The sequence below is a fragment of the Neolamprologus multifasciatus genome, chromosome 7 (genome assembly GCF_963576455.1).
Source record: "Neolamprologus multifasciatus chromosome 7, fNeoMul1.2, whole genome shotgun sequence".
NCBI classification, from domain to species: domain Eukaryota; kingdom Metazoa; phylum Chordata; class Actinopteri; order Cichliformes; family Cichlidae; genus Neolamprologus; species Neolamprologus multifasciatus.
In genome coordinates, this window is record NC_140445.1 from 43,178,684 (window position 1) to 43,199,869 (window position 21,186).

Here is a 21,186-nt window from a genome sequence, read left to right on the forward strand (position 1 = left end):
CCGGCTACATCAAGCCAGATTTACAGTCCCATGTTTGTTTCCATTTGAACGGCTCTTGCGACTGGTTATGGGAACCAATGCAGTGGCTATGAAAACAAACTTGTGTGCAGTCCTCCAAAAATGTAACAGTGGTTGCTCAGTGGTGTTAAAATGTTTTCTTTAAAAACATAACATTTTAATTGGACAGGTAAATACAAAGTTTGTTGCTTTTTTGACAGATAAACCAAAAACCAAGGAGCAGTTCATTCAGAAAGAATGTTTTTTCTCTTTTGAATCTTTATTATTGCTTTTAATAAGAGAAAAGTACTTCCTATCCGATTAATCGATGGAATAATTGCTAGGTTACTCGATTACTAAAATAAACAATAGCTGCAGCCTAGACAGTTCTGTGCTCTGCTGACAGTTTTGTATGTTAATATGATGGGCCAGACATTTGGTAGTCTTACTCACAAAGCTTTATCAATCATCTCATCTGAATCCGCAGCCAACTACAAATCAACACTTAAATGAAGGTGTGTAACATATCTTTGGACTGCTGGAGGAACCCAGATCACCCAGCAGAATCGTGCCCAGATCAAGTTACATACCCTGTGCACAAATGTTTTGGTGGGCCCTAACCAGTTTCTTTTGATGATCATCTTTTTCTTTCTTTCTTCAGCTAATAAACTTATCATGCAGAAATGTATACGTACATTTAGACAGAATAGTTTAAAGTACAGAACACTGTCTCACAGAAACAATGAAAAATATACATCACAATACAACTACAAGTACTTTATAATGAATGGAAAATGACTCAGCCAATGCCTTTCCATGTTTTTTTTACAAGGATAATGTATGTTTGTGTGTGTGTGTGTGTGTGTGTGTGTGTGTGTGTGTGTGTGTGTGTGTGTGTGTGTGTGTGTGTGGCTGGTTAGCTTGATTGGTGGAGGGTTGGGGGAGAAAGAAAAATGCATAGACCAGTGTCACTGGCAGCCTTGCAGCTGGTGGCTCAGCTCATGCTTTTCATTTAATTTAAAGGACGCAACAAAAATAAAATTTCTAGAGTAAATTAATCTTATCTGCTTTCACTTTATATTTGGTCAAATGCCCACTGTTTTGTGATATAACACTTTAAAAACTAGACGAAAATTTGTAATTATCTGTTTTATTGCTTCAGAACGAATGTCCCTTTTTTTGAAAGTGCACGTACTTGCTCTGCGGCCCAGTAATTGTGTGCCCCTCTTTCTGAGAGTTTAATGCATTAGTCTTAGCATGAATTTTGTCCTCTTGAGGTGAGTTTGAATAAAATTCTTATAGATGTGATTAGGGCTGCCACGATTAGTCGACTAGTCACGATTACGTCGACTATCAAAATCGTCGACGACTGATTTAATAGTTGACGCGTCGTTTGAAGCTTTGTAAGATCACAAAAGACGCAGGAATAAGTAGTAGGATTTAAGAGTGTAATAACGGACTGAAACAGAAGATAGCAGCACTGCATGTACAAGGATGCCAGCTGCCGTTAAAACCCCGAAAAAGAAGAAGCTGTGTCCCAGAATTCATAGTGCAGCCCAGCTCAGTTTCCAACAATGGTGGCAGCTAGTTAGTTTTAACATTACTCTTATTATTCTTTCTGGGTCACAAAATAAACGTTTAACATATTTTCAGGTGAGAACTGTGTAAACCTCAAATGTCTCCTCAGTTTATCAAGACACCACGTGTTTTCAAAAGTGCTCCGATGTTTTCAGAGACGTCTGTTACCCATCAGCTCGATAGCTAGCCGGGGGCAAGGCTCACTAGAGCCCGTGAGAACACCGGACTCAGTCTCGGTCTTTTACTACTCAGGTTAAACATATATAAGTCACTTAGATAACTTAAAATGTTATTGTTTGGCTTTTTTGTAGTATTTTATTTGTTCCTGAGTAAATCGATTAGGCTGAGATTAAAGTTTTAGCTTTTACACAGCTGAATAAACGTCAAGCAGACAACTGATTATCAGAAGTGTGAGATGCTCGAGAATATACTCCGGTGTCCCGTGGTATTTTAGATAGCAAGGAGTTTATTAAACCGAAACAATCTGCAAATTTCATTAAAATTTAATAAGCCATCATCTTGTCTTTATTTTTAGTTAGCACATACCTTAAACACTTAAAGCTGTAAGCCAATGATAGTTATATAAGAGCAGATACATGCTGGTGCAATAAGCTGTATGCTGTACGTCCAATGGATGCATGATCTGATTAGTCGACTAATTGCAAAAATAATCGGTGACTAGTCGACTATCAAAATAATCGTTTGTGGCAGCCCTAGATGTGATGTTTGTTAATCCAGACGGGCAGCCGGCATTGGCGCCATCCGGCCTCATACAGGCATGCTTCCTTGGGAAGTCATGTGATTTTACCATATGACTAATAGATACCATGAATCTGCTGTCAGCAATGGGTTCATACATGCTTAGCACAACACAACACATGCCCTGAGCCATCAGCTTTCTCCAGCGTCACGTTATCTTAGACCATCTAGCTATTTAAGGCATGCCCTGTTGCTGGGCTTTTCCAGCTCCCCCTCCTACATATCCACTCACTCAGTAGTGTTTGACATGTACGTCTTCTTTTATCTCCCTTTTTGTTCATGTAAATCTTGTATTTTAGACATCCTGCCCTCCCTTTTTGTTGATCTTTGTCACTTGCTGCTTCTTTGTTTCTATCTCTGTTCTTATCTGTTTGGACAGACAGCAGGGCAGCTCATTACTCATCGTTACTGTCTTTCATGGAGTCCCTCTCCCTCTTCATACAGCTTTGAATTTCTGTTCTTTTGCTGCATCCCACTCTCTGCATCTCTCTCTATGGGCTGTGCAGCTAATCCAAAATATGTATTTAAAAAAAAACAGAGTGCGCACTCTGAACTGCAGAAAGCTGCAATTTTCTTTTTTCCCCTTCACTGAGAGATGCTTCAGAGAGCTTCCCCTACTGCTGTGCAAAGAAATATAAATCAATGAATGGAAATATCTTTTTTTTATTCAGACCAAGCTTCATCAGCCACCTGTCCACCTGACCCATCTTTTTTGGTGGGGTTAGTAGGTTTTGGAAATGAAATAATGATGAGAAAAGACAAGTCATGTAATTACTTCATTTTCTTCTTTATTGTGCTATCAGAGCATGTGCTGCATAATTGCCAGGGATTTATGTGACTGTTTAGAATTAGGCTTGATGCAACAGAAGAGCGACTATGAACTGATAACTGCTTTTGAGCTGATGTGGACGTATTTAACATTCAACCACGCATCACAGAATTCTAGGAGGTTGTAAGTAGAACAGAAGATTTCATAATTTAGAACAGAGTGATTTAACGGTCGATTAATTGTTGAATTACTGATATTAGATATAGCAGATATTAAATAATCTGGAAAGGTTTCTCAGAATTACTGATTTGAGTGGTAGTTGGTCTGGACTATGCTGCTATGAATCCTCTAGGTAGTAGAGTTTTACTTGCATCCTTAAAAGTGTCTAGCATAACAGATCAGCTATATGTGACAAGTTTTTCAAGTATTCCTAGTGTTGGCAAGCAGTGATGCTAATGCAAAGGCTTTGGGAGTTAAGCATTTAGCTACATTTGGGTGGCTATAGGTAAGGAGGTAGAGCAGGTCATCTACTAATCAGAAGGTTGGGAGGTTGGTGGTTCAATTCCTGACTGTCAACCCCCATTGAATGCCAAATACCCTCTGGCAAGATACTAACCCCAAGTTGCTCTCTGATGCATCCATCACAGTGTGAATGTTAGGTAGAATGCACTTCTGCATAGGAATAGTGCTTGTATGAATGGGTGAGTGAGGCATGTTGTAAAGACTGCTCTGAGAGAGTAGAAAAGCACTATATACGAATCAGTCCATTTAGCTCTTTCTCTTCAGCCTTTTGCTTATTTGAGTCATCATGCTATCAAACACTTTAATTTGGAACCTTCTAAAGTGGCATGGTGACATAGTGGTAATGTTTAGCCATAAAGCACTGACAGGCTTGTGCTTGTCCATGCTCTGCAGTCAGGTAGGTTAACCCTTTGTCTCCAGTTTCAGATACATCCACAAGCCAATCAGCATCAGGCTGTGATCTGTTTGCTGCCTAACAACCAGACCTTCCCCACTTCTCCAGCCTTACTTCACTCCCCCGACTCGTATTACACCACCGTCCGCTGATATGCTGCTTAGGAATGAGGCTGCAAAGACACAGCCACAACTGCCAACCCCCGTTTCAAGGAAAATGGTACAGCCTGATAGCGGGTGTAGCCTCTTTCTTTTGGCTTTTTATTTTTTGTGGGTGGGATGATTTTTGAAGTGCTGTCAGTCATTGCAGAAGATAGATCCAGTCCCGTGGGGGTGGACTGTCTCAGGATTGAAAGAGCATGTCGGAGTGTGTGTAATGTATGTAGGGCAGCGGCTAAGGATCGTTTAAATTATTTATATTTTTGGCTTTTATTTCTTTGATTAAGTAGGAAATTTCTATTCCATTTAAATTTCTTAGTATTTGATCAACAAAATATATGCATTATACTTGAGCCAATGAAACCCATATTAATATACTTAGTGAATAAAAATGTTATCACCACATATGCAAACATTTGGTCACTAATTCATCTATGAAGAAAAAAAACCTTTGTGTCTGACAAGGCTTTAGACTTCTGCTTCGATTGTTTTAACCACACTTTGTGGATCATTTCAACATGCCTGCAATGTTATGTCATTGCAGCGCCATGTATTTTTAAACACGCTGATCTTTCTAGCCTGTAGGGCCAGGATATGGTCACAGAGAAGATATATATATATATATATATATATATATATATATATATATATATATATATATTCCTGCTGCGTTATTGTTAGGCTATCCATAGACACACATTTTTCTATGCATCCAAATCCCACATGGCCTTTTTTTGGAAATTGCATCACGTGACAAAATACTGGAAACAACAAGAGCTGCTGATGCAAACACAAATAACAGTAACCTCTACTTGTATTATCCGACCCTGTATAAAGGATTTATTGAAGCAAAATTACCAAAAAAAGGATATATTTAATTTTTTAAAAACGTTGTTATCTGGTTGTTCAGCAGCCGAACCAGAAAATGGAACCATAATTTTATATCAACCCATCCCTAGTACTCTTCTATATTGTTGTTTAATATTTGCACATTAGCATGTCTGTGCTATGTGTGGCCCCGTTAATCGGTAAAACTCTTTGCTGTGAATTGCTGTGGAAGTAGGTCATAGCAACCATCCCTCTCACTATCTTCCTCTCGTAATCCTCTCCCTCCCTCTCGTATATCCCTCCTCTTGCTGCTTATGTGGGCCTATATTTCACCCTTTAGTCTTTTTTCTCTCCATTCTTTCTTTACATAAATTTATAAGATAGACTGCTTTTATGGAGAGTGCCTCACAGCACTAAGAGTGCATATATTTAAACCTGGTTCCTGCCACTGGGAATGTGGAATGACAGTTTATTTTGATATTTGTGCTGTCAGCGAGGAAGTGGCAATATTTCAGTTTACCAAATCTGTGGTGTAATCTCTAGACTGTGTTCTTTATCTGCTGAAAGAAGTTTGATTTACAGAGATGTAGAATATCACTTCCCATTTGAGAAAGTAAAATCAATGTTTGTTTTTTTTTTCATTTGAAAGTTTTGTCAGTCTAATGCTTGATTGACGGTTTTCGTTTTCATAATCAGCTTTCCTTCCATTTTGAAAGTGAACAGTAACTGAATTCAGTTTTTAATACTGGAAACCCTGCAGCTTTACTGTCTCTGCTGATTTGCAAAGCTTATAAGGGTGGAGGAAGGATATGTGAAGAAATTACCCCATGCTGGCAAGTCAGCTTTTCTCTGGATGGTTAGATTTTCAGATGTGTGCTGTCTCATTTAGTCAGGGTGGGCTGATAAGATGATGGATAAAGAATCAGAGTTGGTGCTACAATTGCAAAAACTGTAAAATCTGCTTGCCTTATCTGACCCAATCATCTCTGTATGAAAGCATTATTAGAACAAAACTTATTAACAGCGCAAAACTGTTTGTCTTCACAACTGACTTTATGGTTTGAGCTACAAAAAACAGATTTTCTTGGGGGGGGGGGTGGGTCACAACATTGTCTACCAGGGAGTTGATTGGGAAACTAAAAATGGGACAATCAATGGGAATCCTTCCTTTTTTGACAAATGTTATTTCATTAAATATCTTTGGGTTTTGGACTCTTGGTTCTGCAAAACAAGCAAATGGATTAATTTGTATGCCGTGCTGCACCACTAAAATAATCTCAAACTCGGTTCTTGAATCATGATGACAGGACCCCTCTGAGATGTGGTGGGAGGGGAGATTCACATCGTTGATATGCTGTGGACAGTGTGATGCAGTCATGTCAATGTGGACAAAAATCTTTAAGGAATGTTTCCAAAATCCTGTTGATATGCAATGAAGAATTAAGGCAGTTCTAAAAGCAAAAAGGGATCAAACTCAATACAAGCAAGGTGCAACTAATAAAGTGGCAGGTGAACGTATGTGCATGCTTACTTGTAGAGTTTTCTACTGTTTATGATGTGATTGAGAGATGTCTTTAAAACGGACATACAGGCAGAGGCGGAGCCAGAAATTTTATACACTTGGGGCTTAGCCCTTAATTAAGCAGCAAGGCAGAACAAAATCAGGGCTGTATCAAGACACGAGGACTAAACCCCAATTCAACCAGACCCAGAACTGATCCGGAATTAAAACAGGACTACAACAGTTCAAAATCAGGACTACTTAGGACTTAACCAAGACAGAACCAGAATCAGAACTAGATGATAGTAGCACTGAAAATCATCATAGACCTGCACTACACTGGCAACACCTCTTTATTTTGGTAACGTGAGACTGTATCTTCGAGGCTTGAGTTTTGCGAACCTATCAATGAAAACAAGCCTGCATAACTTAATAAATATAGAATATGAAAAATAACAAACCTAAAAAGTTACACTTGGTACTAGATGCATGTTCTGATGAGGTTTGGCAAACAACCATTTGACTAACATGTCTGTCTCACCTGGCTCTTGTTCCATCTCTGCTCTGTCCTCATTCTCCTCTCCATCTCCCTCTCTGTTCCTCTCTCTCCCTCTTTGTGCTGACAATCAAGCCAAACACCAACATCATCAAATATACAGTTGAAACCAGATATTTACATACTCTTCAGATAAAAACACAAACACTTTTTTAATTGTAAAACATCAAATCAGACTAAATGTTTATTTTTTTTAGAATAAAAAAAAAAGACTCTAAAAACAGCAGCTTTTCATTTTGCCATTTGTTGATTCTCTCAAAGAGCAAGTAACGTAATATGGGTCAAGTGATCAGTTTGATATCAATCTTTTGTGATACACCGTCATATTTGCATTATTTGTACAGTACCAATGATTTGCTTTGGTACCTGGTCAAACTTAAGCTCTCCTCTGTCTGTCTGGCTGCGCTTCTCCTACAGCAAACTCGCAGGCAGCAGCTTCTCCCCCCTCGCTCACAGGCGTAAGTGCTGTGCTCAGTCGCCTAGTGCCTGAGCTCGGATCATACCAAAATTTGGGGGAATTTACGACTGCACGCTATGTGCTTCGAATATTGTGTGTAATTTTTTGTTTTATACAGTTGTCAGTCAGGCAACCAACTATGAAACAAATTACACTCCAAAAGACCCGGGCTTCTGAAAAAATGACATGGGCTTAAGCCCAGTAAGCCACCCCTCCACTCCGCCAATGGATACAGGCACACACTAGTCCTCATTCAGCCCAAAGTAGTAGCTCATAAAATTGTTTTTAAAGGTGATGGGGTAAAACAGCTTGGTTTAGACAGAAGATGAACTGAAGAAGGGGGAAAAAAAGCATAACAAGCCCCCTTCATATAGTATCAGTGACATTTTATTGTCAGGGCTTGCAGCAAAACACCACCAAAGTTGTAAACCTGGGCGTTTGGAAATTTTATGGCACATTTTCCGCTCTTTTTCTTGGCATTTTGAAGACCCACAAAAGTCTTTAATCATGAGAATAAACATTAGAGTTACAGCTCAAAAAGAAAAAAAAAACTCTTTTCTGAGCTGAAGCTTGAATGTTTCACAATAAACCTCTTTGTAATGCTTAGCTCAAGCACACTTTTTCACTTTGCTATGATTGTGTGAAACACTAGAATTTAAATGAAATTACAGCAAAGTCCGAAGTTAAGTGAAGGCGATGGTATAACAACGGAAACAAGAAGCTGTAAGAGCAAAATTGATATGCATAAGTCTATCTATAGTCAGTGGACTTTTTCTCTTTTTTTCTGCTGGTCTCACATACAGTAGATTAAAATTTTGCTTTCATTCAAACACACACAGTCCCTGTTGAAGTGTATGTGTGTCTCTGACACACACCATTTAATAGAGTGTGGGTGTTCAGCTGGAGCAGAATGAGAGTAGCAGCTGTGAGTGGTCGACTTCAGGTTACCATAGAGAGAGAGGGAGGGAAGAAGAAGGAGAGACAAAAAGAGGGGATTGCTTAAAAAAAAAACAAAAAGCAGGAGATTTAAAAGAATGTTTTCAGTCTTATCCTTTTTCCTTCTTTTAATCTCTACATATGAAACAATATTTATTTTTTGTCCAGCCAGTTGACCTGCTTCTTGCCGATGCCGCTGACGTTGCCAGCGGCAGCAGAGAGGAGCGTGGGAGTCTTCCAGTTGTAACAGCAGCTCAACAAGAACATACCAGGAAAAAAGAAAGGAGGAAAAAAAGAGTAATTAATGCAGTCTGCAAAATAACATTGGCTATGACATTTACAGTATGTTTGTTGTGACACTCTGAAGGAGGTTTAATGTAGCCAAAGTGCTTTCTGAATGTGATTATTAGCTCAAAGTTAAACGAGTTGCAAGCACAGGTGTCTAATTGATTTTTTTTTTCATTTTTTAAGCAGCTTTTCTGTGGCTTAACATTGTTTTCAAATAAAATTGCTATTAATAACAGATTGACTGATATTTGCCTGCTAGCAAGATAATTTGTTTTTTCTTAAATAGCTTAAAGTAAAACAGTAGAGGAACCAACCTAATGGACCGCTTTAATGTTAAACTCAAATATAACATAACTGGAAATATCAAAAATAAACTTACACTGGAGGACTGGGGAAAACACACAGCTAAATAAACGGTAGATCACGACAATGACAAACTGAAACACAGGGCTTAAATACATAGAGGGAGCAATCAGGGAATGGACAACAGGAGGGAAACACAGCTGGGGCAAATCAGAACTGACGAGACAAGGAAGCGTAAACTGAACACACTGAGATAAGACAGAGACCTTCAAAGTAAAACAGGAAACGCATAACACAGACTGAACAAAAGACACAGACTCACATGCAGACACTACAGAGGGAACAGAGATGTGGGACCAGGGCAGACACAGACACTGACTGGACACGGGGATATAGCAGACAGGGGAGACAGCAACTAAGGATTACACGAGACAAACCATAAGACATGACTCTAACGAAAACCCAAAGACTAGAAATTATAAATAATATAATAAACTCAAAAACCCTGGGTCAACGACCCAGGCATCCTAACAGAAACTGAATGCTCTCTCTTAAAACTATTTAGCAAGTAAGCATAAATTATTAATATGTTAAAAAATGAACATGACTCTTAAAATCATGTGGTGAAACAAACTAGAGAAAAGAAGCTTCTCAAGACTTCAGTGTTGCTACTACTAATTTTCCACAAGTCCACAAATCAAAGTCATATAAAAGGAACATCTTACTGGTGAAGGGAAGCGCAGTTACACTTGACATCCCAAATAAAGGAGAAAAAATTTTTTTTTATGTGTCAGTCATTTTTAAAAATTTGTGTTTTTCTCCAGTCATTTCCACTTCACTTTTTTATTCCTCTGTTCTTTGAAGCGATCACTTTGTAATGGTGCTGTTATGTTTAAAGTGCTTCAGGTAGCTGATTAAAATAGACATAAACTGGAAGAGAGTTCTGTGGAAGATCTTTAACTGGGCAACTTTTATCTCACAGGTTCAAATACTCAGACTTATCCCTGCTTAAGTGCCCTATAGCTAAATGCTGAAACACCTACCTGCTGCAGAGAGAGCCCACTCAGGGCTGGCAGGGTTGGTAGAGTCTAACACTTTAGGTGAATGTACTGTATGTGTGTCTCAGGGATTTTGCCAAGAATTGGATTCCTCGAGCTACTGTGCGAGATGGTGACAGAAAGATGGTGGCTGAGTCTCAACATGTGCGAAACAGGGAGGAGGTGTGTGAGAGGCTGTGAGTGGAAGAGACGCTCTAATCTAAATGTCAAAGAACGCCTCTGAGTCATTACAAAATGGATCGCTGTTCAGACCAAGATGTCGATGGTGTGGGATTGTGGGCCAGTGCCAATTTATCACAGGATGTTGGAGAGACTGCACCAATTATGTGAAGTTTTTTTTTAACCATACAAGCTGCCTCAAGACAGTGATGGTGGCTGATCAAGTCCAAAAAAGCCAACAGACTTTGTTGATTCTTTCTCCCCACATGATGCCATGAAATCTCTTGACTTGGACGGTGATTAATTTTAACTTCCAGTTGTCATCAGGTCAGAGTTATACAGCTATAATTGTTATTCCTAAATTTTTACATCAGATACCATCCCTCCATTTCCTGCCAGTTGCCTGGGCTCGGGTCGTGGGGGCACCAGTCTCAGCAGAGAAGCCCAGAATTACTTCCTAAATTACTGGTTGTAATACGAAAATGTATTCAACTAAAACCGAGCATGTAACATGGTTAAAAGCATGCACATTATTAAAAGTAAGTAAATGTTGAATAACTGCACCTTTAAAAGCATGCATGTTTGCTGTAATGTTGCCAAGTGCTTGAGGTTTGAATTGACTCAGTGTGGGAATAAGGGTTTCTACCTCCTTCAATTCTTCAGCCATTAATCGATCGTGCCTCCCTCCAGCCCAGCTTACTGTCTCCCGTTGGCTTCACAGTAATGCATTGTAGCAAAGCATTTAAATTTACCAGCATTCAGCATCTACTGCAGCACTCCATCTACGTTTTTGTCAGTGCTCACGAAGACAACAGCCCTAAAACCCCACCACCCTCCCTTCATCTTCAATTCCTACATGGTGTCATCTTGTTTGGGGTGAACTTGAGTACTTTGCCATGGGAGGGGGCTGGAGGTCGTGACTGATGTGGGTGAAGAAAGTGCTTTTGGGGGGTGGGTGTGCTTCAGCACAGTTACCTCTTTGTTAGATGTCAAGTTCCTGAGTAACACTGGCAGCTCTGTTCTCATCCTTGACAGCAATTTCTGGTCAGATCAGCAGAAAACAAGGTTTCTGTGTAGAAAATGGACTGTGTGTGTGTGTGTGTGTGTGTGTGTCTTCTCCTCTCAAGGCGGTTTGTATCTGACATTTGAAACGGGTGACAGCTGATCACACAATCTGTTGGTGCAGATAATAAATTTGTGGCCTAGCTCATCGCAATCATAGATCTGGTAAAAAAAAATAAAAAAATCATTGAGTTATCAATACAGAGCTTTTTTTGTTGTTGTTGTTGCTTTCTTAAAGTAAATCAATAAAAATTATGTGAATTTCTGTAGGCAAGGGACCAACTCTCTGGTTTCCTGAAAGATTTACTCAGAGCAGTCGGTCACTCGTCATGTTTAAATAGGCCAGTTTCAGTTACTATGAAGAGCAAAAGAGGAACTACGTTTGTGGCGGTGTAATCTGAAGATTAACGGCTAATGTCTCATAGAAATGTAGAATTTCAGTAGGTTTTAAAAATGATTTAAACTTATTTAAATTTGAACCTAAATGTCTCAGTTGCAAGAATGTGGTTCACAGCATATTTCAACATTAAATGTCCTCAAAGGATAATCTCAGTCAGTGTTTTTGAATCTAATTAGAAATCTTTTATATATATATATTTATTTATTTATTTATTGACATCACTAAAATGCATTCCAGGAAAATATTCAGTTATAATAAAATGTGGTAAAACAAGATAATGTCTACTCTTTTTAGGTGAAATATAACAGTTTTGTACAGTAGGACAAATCTCGGTGCGCCACTTTATCCCAGTGCCAATGAAACCTGATTGGATGCAGACTTGTTCTTCCATCCAGCCTCAATGCACTAATTAGTTCTTTCTCCCTGGATAAAGACTTGCTAATCAGCAAAATTGGACACTGTGGTGGTTTGTTGGAATGAAAACCAGCAGACTCCAGGGTTTTAATGGCACAGGGCTGAGAATAACTGTTTTATAGAATGCCAGCTCATCTCGGTATGACTCTAACAAATTAGAGGGCTTACCTGCTGCTCTGGCCCTGACGCTGTGGCACTGGCTCTCTGTTTTGCCAGTTCTCACCTCTCCAACCAGCCACGTGGCAGGACTGGACTGTCATAGAGGTGCCAGGTCAGGATGGAGTGTATACAGTTTCCATTCTGGAATATGTCATCATGAACAACCTACTTCTTTTTCTAAACACTTTAGATTTAAATAATGCAAATAAAAAAGACTGCTAAAGTAATTGTTGATGGGGCAAAATGGAAATATTATAGGTTACAAGGAATGAGAATGTTCAGAGAGATTTCTAGAGGTACAGTTATGTGTTTTCAAAGGTCTTATTCTTAATGTCTCATTCAGGATCATTTGTTAAATGGTAAATTATTTTCAGCTGTCTCAGGAAAAAAACTGTAACAGTAAGTTTTTTTTTATGTATTCTTTTTGTTTTTGTCCATCTAAAAACGTGATGTTTTGTTAAAAAAAAAGGTTTATTGCCTCGTTGTGATATTTTAAAGATTAATTACTTAGCCTAGAAATAGAACAAGTCATTGTATTATAGCAGCTATTTACTAGATGCCTTTCAATGTACATTTAAATTGATTGAACAAAATTATTCTTATAACTGTTTTATAAGGTTTTTTGTCAGGGTGAATACCGAAAATGTTTTTCAAAAAAACAGACTCCAGCCGAATTTCGATATGACTCATGGCTAAAACATTATATTACATGGACTTGCAGAATATATAAAATTACACACAAGACATTATAACCAGTGGACCGGTCATGTTGATTGCTTGTGCCACAAACTGATACATTGTTATGATTTTTCTTTATATTTTAGCCTGCTGGTGTTCCAGCAGTTTCCAGTTAGCAGGCTTGAGCTTTGGCGGTTCCTAGGTTGTTACTGAATATCATAACTAATTTCCTCTTATCTGTATAATTTATGTGTGTTATGTATTTAGAGAAAATCTAAAATGAATTCAAACGTCTGCCACAAAACCTTGTATAATACACCCACTAAATATGCATGCTATACAATCATTTCCTCCTGAAACCCCCCAAAACAAACAAAAACAAATCATTAAAAACCCCAAATGTATGACATTTATGCCCATGAGTACATGCAAACGTCTGACCACAACTGTATGCAAAGGTTATGAAGGTTAAGTATTGCCAAAATTTATAGACTGTATGATGTGTGTACATAGTAAACAACTGAGGATGGACAGGAATAATAAATTAATTAATACAAATTTTGGAATTAAATACAGTTCCACAACATTCTCAAAATCTTGTGATAGTCAGAGCAAATAATTGTTGATCATTGCAAAACTGTATTTAGCTATTACATATGAAAGTACCTGTGTTCTCTTCATCTTAACTAAGCATGTCAAATGTTTCTTTTTCTTTTTCACCTTGTCTAAGAGTGAAAAACTTTTTTCTGTTTCTTTTTTCTACCTCTTAAACACTGAAACTTCCACTTTAAAGAGCACCTGCAGAAAACAGTAACAGGTAATCTGTTCCAACTAACCAACCTGAAGAAACGTCAACTTCCAAAAAAACCAAACCAAAACAAAAAACCATCATTTGGAAGTGGAGGCCAACACAAAGGGGGCTCATAGGCTCAACCATTTAGGCAAGGGATTTGAAGGTGCAGACAGAGAAGATTGAAACCGTGGTAGTGCACTATTGGAAGCGCAGGATTACAAACCCTCGACTGTCTGGAGGTAGAAAACCTGCACAAAAATAGTTAGTGATTCTATTTTTCTGCAGGTCCACATATGTAAACCATATTTTCAGTTTTCTTCTTGACTAAAGGCTCTGGCTTTTTTTGGGTTGTTTTTTTTTCACACTGACTTTAGTTGGTGACTTTAGGCCACCAGTGTTGCCAACTCCTCAGTAAGGAAAATCGCTATTGGCTGTCCTAAAAATCGCTAGAAGTCGCTAAATGATGTCATCGCCTAATTTGCATAATAGGTCATGCTAATGTAATTGTAACCTACGTTGTTAGAGAGAGAAATAACATCGTGGAAGAGAAATAAAGTGAGTGAAAAAACATCCTAAATGCATTTAGAATTTATTTACTACTACAAACTAAATTTATTTTAGCAATTATTGTTTTTTAATGTCACAATTCCAACCCTGCAACTTTACCCGGGCTTGGACCGACAAAAGTGACCCGAAATGGCACTCTGGGAGAGTTACTTTGTGTGTGAGTGTTTATTAGTAGTTTTAAACCTTGTGATCCACAAAACAGCATAACAGTAAAAGAAGAACTGACTGCATTACAGTCAGTGCGGGAGCAGCGGTTTCGCTCATGCGCGATTCATTTGCAGTTTGGACGCATAGGTGTGAACATCTCCTTCCCTGATAGCAGCTGGGGGAGGACTATCCTCCACCTGTGAGCGCTTTGGCACGGGTGAGGTGCACCGTGCCAAAGCACTGCTGCTTGTTGAGAGTAAGAGCCATACGTGCTTTCACGTCAAAAAGTTGTCATAAATATGTCTCCAATAACACCAGAAAAAGTCGCCAGATTTGTCGCTTGTTGCTTTTTAGAAAAAAAAAGTCGCTAAGGGGTCTGAAAACTCGCTAAATATAGCAACAAAGTCGCTAAGTTGGCAACACTGTAGGCCGCCACAGCTGAGACTCACTGACTCAGCGAACAGGATTTCCAATAAAAGGGGAAGAACAGATATCGTCTTATATCATCATTATGTTTTATTGATTATTTCATTTGTTAAAAACATTTGAATATTTCAAATGTAATATAAATATAAGTAACATTCTTCTTCTTCTTTAGCATGCAAAGATGGTTTAGCATACTTGAAGGCCTGTGCTACCTCTGTCAGTATATGCAGCTGTGGTACATGTAATACTGTGTGTGGTACCCAAATGACAAACAGTACAGTTGTGATTTCAGAATTTTGGTGACATTCTTAGTACAAAACCAAAACACTCTCACTGTCGAAATATTTATGGATCTGATGATATTTGTTTAACCTCAGCATTGAACTGAGCAATAGCCAATGGCCTGTATTCCTGCCTGCATTTTTTTTCTTTGCATATCACTGAATAAAACAACAAAGACAAAGGCTGAAATGTAAAATGCTGCCACGTACCCTGTCAGTTCTCATAAGAGGGATTATGCAGGCAGACCAACTCAGAACAAGTGTGTGGAGTTGTTGTCTGCTCGGGGCACTTTGTCACTGGGAACATCATCAGGATCTCTCAACCGCCGCTCCAGACAAATCATTGCCTATGGATGGAGATGGAAGGGAGAGCTCTCGGCCTTTTTTCTGCCTTTCTCTTACTCAGCTGTGAGACAGAATCTTAGCTTTTTTTGACATTTGAACTTTTGTTAGACTTTGTCCTTCAATGTTCATCACTTGACTGAATTAATTTCCTACATCACTAACTTTACATGTGACTGAGTGTTTGTGAGGGTCACAGCCATTGTGTTTTTATTAGACACTTGAAGTAGACGCATAAATGACACAAATGACACAAATGAAAATAAATATTCTCACTATTTTCTTATTGTGGTGAACTCTTTGAAGAAGTTGTTGAGATCTGTGTTTTTGCACATTGTTATCCTATTGAATTAGTAGTTTAAATAAGAAAAATAATTCACAAAAGAGAATTTTTTTTCGTCTTTCTCTCTGGATCTTTTTTTTTTAAATGTTGGTTTGTCTTTTGAAGAAAAGGAAACTATCAATGTCACAGTCTACTTGAGTGTTGTTACTGATCACGTCCATCCCTTTATGACCATAATGGACTCCTTTAAAGCGTACCTGATAAAGTTGTTGCCAAGTTAAATTGTCAGCCAGGAAAATGTTGTAGACTAAAACAAATCATGAGAAAGAAATAATGTGCGTAATAAGTGGTAGTTTGAAACAAACTTTTTGTTTTTTGTCTTTTGTAGATAACCTAAAGGTTAACCCTGGGTTTTCTGTGCCTTGCTTATATGTATTTGTATTGTATTAGACATGGAAAGCTGGAGACACTACAGCCAAGTAGTCAGTCCCGTTTTATTTTTATTAGAAGTCCTCTTTACACCTGGGCCACACGCATAGTTGGTCCATGGCAATGTAAATTCTCTGACTCATCCATGTTGTCAGAAAAAAAACAACACAAACACCCACACGAACCCTGGCACTCACTTACGCTGACATTTTCATCATGGTGGTGATGAGAAAATGGTGATTATTTTTTGGACCCAAGCAAACTGTCCTGTCCTGCTTTGGAGCAGGTTATGTTCGAGATTAGCCATCAGCGGGTATGAAACAGTCTACTAATCAGTTCTGTAGAAAATGCATTACAATTCCTGGAAGATCCCTCTGACATCTGTGCACAGATAGCAGGAGAGTCTAAAGTGTTTTTAATTGTGTCTAAAGTCTTTTTTTGTCCTTGATCAGCATCAGTAATAAATATAAATTGTTAAACTCAACTATTGATTTTTTTTTTCCTGCTGCTGGCCGCAAATTAAAACAATTTTATTGATCTATAAGCCTTTTGGTTCTGAAGTGAGACATCATTTGAGCTTATATTTTCACATAGACCATGTTTGAATTCCATTTTAATATTTATGCTTTACTTTCAGACCATTAAATACTGTCAAGAAGAAAAACAAGAAATGTATTTTAAAACTTAAACTAATTTAGCCTAATGAAATAATGCTGCTCGATTATAATGCATCAGATTTTCTCATGTCTTAATAGAGTTGTGATATTCAAATGTACAATTTCTGGCTTTTTTTGCTTTACTCCCAAAAAATATTGAGTCTCTTCAAGTCTTACTTCAAGTTTAAAGCACCCATGCGTTCATACAACACTTTGCTTTGTCTGCAGTGTCTGTGTTGCTTGTAGTATGTGTTTGCCTTCATATTTTTCCCATAATATTTTTTTCTTCCTTAGTAAAATCAGCTGCTCTACTGCCAGTACACTGATCCATAACTGTGATTCGTTAAATGCTGCCAGCTCCACTCCTTTATTGTGACCACAAAGGGGAACCCTGGGTTATCTTAGTCGATAACCAGCTTTGTGTGACCACTTAGCCTGATTGATGTTACGATAAGCAAAACAAAGTCTCCTATGAAAAGCATTTGATTGTGGATGTGTTTTCTTAGGTAACCACTGAATCTCCCTTTTGTTCTTCTTTTTTTGAGTGAAATTGCCTTTATGGTCCTCTATTGCCTTTTCACAATTTGACTCAATGCCCGCAGCATGTTTTTCATCTGCATTTGACATAATTTGTGATTGGGCAGCTTTACTGCGCGTGCGTACGCGTGCGTGTGTGTGTGTGTGGTCAAGTGTTCAGGGTTGCTGAGCTCTGTGATTTTCAGCTGATGTGTGTTATCAGAGGAGCTGTTGGACACAAGCCCTTTGGCTTGTGTTCGGTGCTTTTTCATTCTGAGTTGCTTGTCAAAACTGGTGATAATACACACATTTAGTATGTTTTGAGTGGTTCTATATGTTGAGAAATGTGTGTCTGTGTATGTGTTTGTGATCATTTGTCTCCAATCGTTTTTGATTTAGTCTGAGGAGTGTATCATCTACATCGCTTTCTTTAAGTGTCTTTTTTGCAATTTAGAGTTGTGTGTTTATCTATGTGTATTTGCTTGAAAGATTTCCTTTCATCCGCTGGATATGTGCTGACACATACTTTATCAGAAAAATAGATACACATGCACCTGACTTCTCCCAAAAAACTAACATTCACACAGACATACAGACAGTAAGTAATAGACACACTTGCGGCCCTATCAGATGTTTTGGGGGGGGAGCTGTTGTGCTCCTGCCCACAGGGACTATAAGGTTTAATCAAGCAGCAGCCCTGTGTTGGTTTACTGTGGCATTGAGGATAAAAATAGGAGCTGACTTTACGGCGTAGCTGAACCCTTAAACACAGCCGCAAGTGATGTGGTGTGTGTGCGTGTGTGTGTGTGTGCGTGCGTGCGTGCGTGCGTGCGCACGATTTAGTAAAAATGTATGTTTGTGGGCGTTCTCTGAAGCATTTCTTCAGTATGTTATGTCTGGAGTGTTTTTTTTCCCTCCCTCACATTACATTATTTAAGAACAGTATTTACATATAAGTGCCTGACAAGCTAATCGGCTCCAAATGTGTAGGGTTGTGTGGGTGTGTTGTTGTGAAGCCTGAAAGTCTTTTTTTATAGACTTTTCCTTTGACTTTGATTTTTTTCTTTGGTTATGCTGTTCGGATTTAATTTTGAGAGACATGGAAAAATTGAAGAGATGAAGGGATTTGCTGAAAAAATATTTTTTAGGTTAGGTTCTTTTTTAAGACATGCTGGCATGAAATACTTCATCTACATATAGTTTAAAGTATCTGTTGCTTTATCAAACTTTCATTGAACTTGTCAGCGGAGCTCATTAAATATGAGTGATGGAAGCTGCCACAGAGTGTGAAATATCACTGCTATAGGCCTCCATCAGCCTTTAGTCTACATAGTAGCACATAAAGACGCATGAGCGTTCTTGTTTGCAAAATGTGCCAAGTTCATAGTGAAGCAATTTAAGAGTCATGTTTTTGAAATGAGTTGGAAGAGCTGTAATACTCCCTGAAGGAAATTTGTTTTGCAGATTTGACATATTTGGAATTGATTGAATTTCTAGTTTGTCTATTGTGATATATTGAAAAAGGAAAATGGTAAAGTCATTGGTTATTAACTATATAGTGATGTAGCTACTTAATGTGAAGACACAGCTTGACTTTGCACCACCTTATGCTCTGGTTTGATGCTACTCAGCTATATATGCTTCTTTTTAAAGTCTAAATAATGGTCTTGGTGCCTGTGTTTCATATCTAGTGTATTTTTTTTAAGTAGGCTAAAGTTTGTTTGAGCTTGCTGGCCACAATCTTAGCATTAGCATTAGGGTTTGACACCCCAGCATCCTAGACCTCTCATTCGACCTTCAGAAACTCTAGGAACCACAAATGAGCCAGCAGTCTGAGGTCGAAGTGCTTTTTTGGGGTGTTCCTTGTATGTGGTGAGAAAGATTTTAAATTCGATTTTGGATTTAAAGGGATCCATAGAAGAGAAGCCAGTATGGGAGGAATATGTGCTCTCTTTCTAGTGCCTGTCGATATATTTTAGATCAGCTGAAGACTTTTTAGAGAGTTTTTAGGGCATCCTGATAATGAATTATAGTAGTCCAGCCTAGAAGTAATAAATGCATGAACTAGTTTTTCAGCATCACTGTGAGACAGGATGTTTCTAATTTTAGAGATATTGCATTGATGGAAGAAAGCGGTCTTACATATTTTTTAATATCTGCATTAAAGGACATATCCTGGTCAAAAATGACTCCAAGGTTCCTCACAGTGTTACTGGAGGCCAAGGGTAATGCCATCCACAGTAAGCATCTGGTTAGATACCATATTTCTAAAACTTTAAGTACAGTACCCTCAATTTTATCTAAATTTAGAAGCAGGAACTTAGACATCATGTAATTTGAATGAAAAGAGAACAAGATCACAGAAACAAGTAACGGAAATTAGCTTTCTCTAAAGGGTGAATGAGCACTCAATCCTTAGCATTGAGTTCAGTCTAGGACTGGGCGATATGACCTAAAATTCATATCTCGATATTTTTTAGCTGGATGGCGATATAAGATATATATCTCGATATTTTTTTAAAGCCGTAAGTTAAGAACAAAAAGAGAGTTCTTAGTCACACTGTGTCCCAGATGTCACACAGGCATTTTTATTTACATACAGCATAATTTACATGAAGAAATTACTCAAAAATAAATTATCAGCATTTATTAAATAATCATGCTCCATAAATAAAAGAAAACAATGTTGTTTTTGTGCATAACAAAAAGCTCATAATTGTGCAGTCAAAATGTAAACTAACAGACGCTGAGCATAATAACAAAGACAGATTTCCCAGCTGCTCTGTTCCCAACTTCTACTGCCTGACTAACAGCCTTGAGTTTGAAATCCTCTTTATGGCCCTTATACACATACAATACGGTAATATTACGTTGAAGCGCAGTACGTATCACTCCGCGAGGCTCCAGACTACGGTAGCCGTAATGCTCCGACAATCAATCAAGCGCTGCAGCTCCGTAGTTTACCAAAGTCGTACTAAAACATTTTTTGACAGATTGCTGAGCGCTGTGTACAACCTAAAATCGGTTCGCGGTCAGTAAGCACAACCAGAATTCATACATAAGGCGCGCTGTCAACTTTTGAGAAAATGAAAGGATTTTAGGCCGTGCAGCCCCTGTGGGCTGCATGTCGTTAGCGTGGTTAGCTCGTTAGCGCGGTTAGCTCGCTAACACGTTGACGCCGTCCAGCCCCACAACTCGCTAACGGAGATTTGCCGTGTCCATCTTGTCGCTGCCTGCAGGTGAAGCTATGGGGGAGGAGGGGGAGTTGTGTTCAGTGAAGGAGGGGCGAGGCCGAGTAACGTTGCGCAGAGACAAAAGTGGACGAAAGAGAGGCAAACTTGTGGCTCCACAATTATAATTATAACGTAACATGGACTATATCGATATAAAGGATATTGTCACATCTTATATCTCGTATGAAAATATATCGATATTTTTTAAAAACTCGATATATCGCCCAGCCCTAGTTCAGTCATTCGAGAGGGGCTCAAAGTAGAGCAACCACTTCTCCACATTAAAAGGAGCCAGCTATGTCGCATGCTGGGTAAGGTGTTCCAGCTGTGCATAGCCTGGGAACTTCGGTTTTTCACCAGATAAGCTGGAGGAGGTGGCTGGATTATTTATTGTTTTGTTTTTCTACATTTTAACTTTTAAAATAAGCGGTTGTCATGAATTGCAGAACGTTATACCATGCATTGATAATGCATGTAGCAGTACCAGTTTGTAATTGATATATCAGTGTGGCTCTGTTGTTTTGTGATGGTTCCTGA

General features: G+C 38.5%; 1 protein-coding gene and 1 long non-coding RNA gene across 2 annotated transcripts in view; both read left to right on the top strand.

Annotated features, from left to right (window-relative positions):
• cttnbp2 (cortactin binding protein 2) overlaps positions 1-21,186 on the top strand; it is a 97,076-nt gene that overhangs the window by 14,094 nt on the left and 61,796 nt on the right. The gene's annotated exons all lie outside the window — the stretch shown is intronic.
• On the top strand, positions 9,144-20,599 carry LOC146515007 (uncharacterized). Its single transcript, XR_014874998.1, has 2 exons — positions 9,144-16,161; positions 16,613-20,599. It is a non-coding gene; the product is annotated as an uncharacterized LOC146515007 (long non-coding RNA).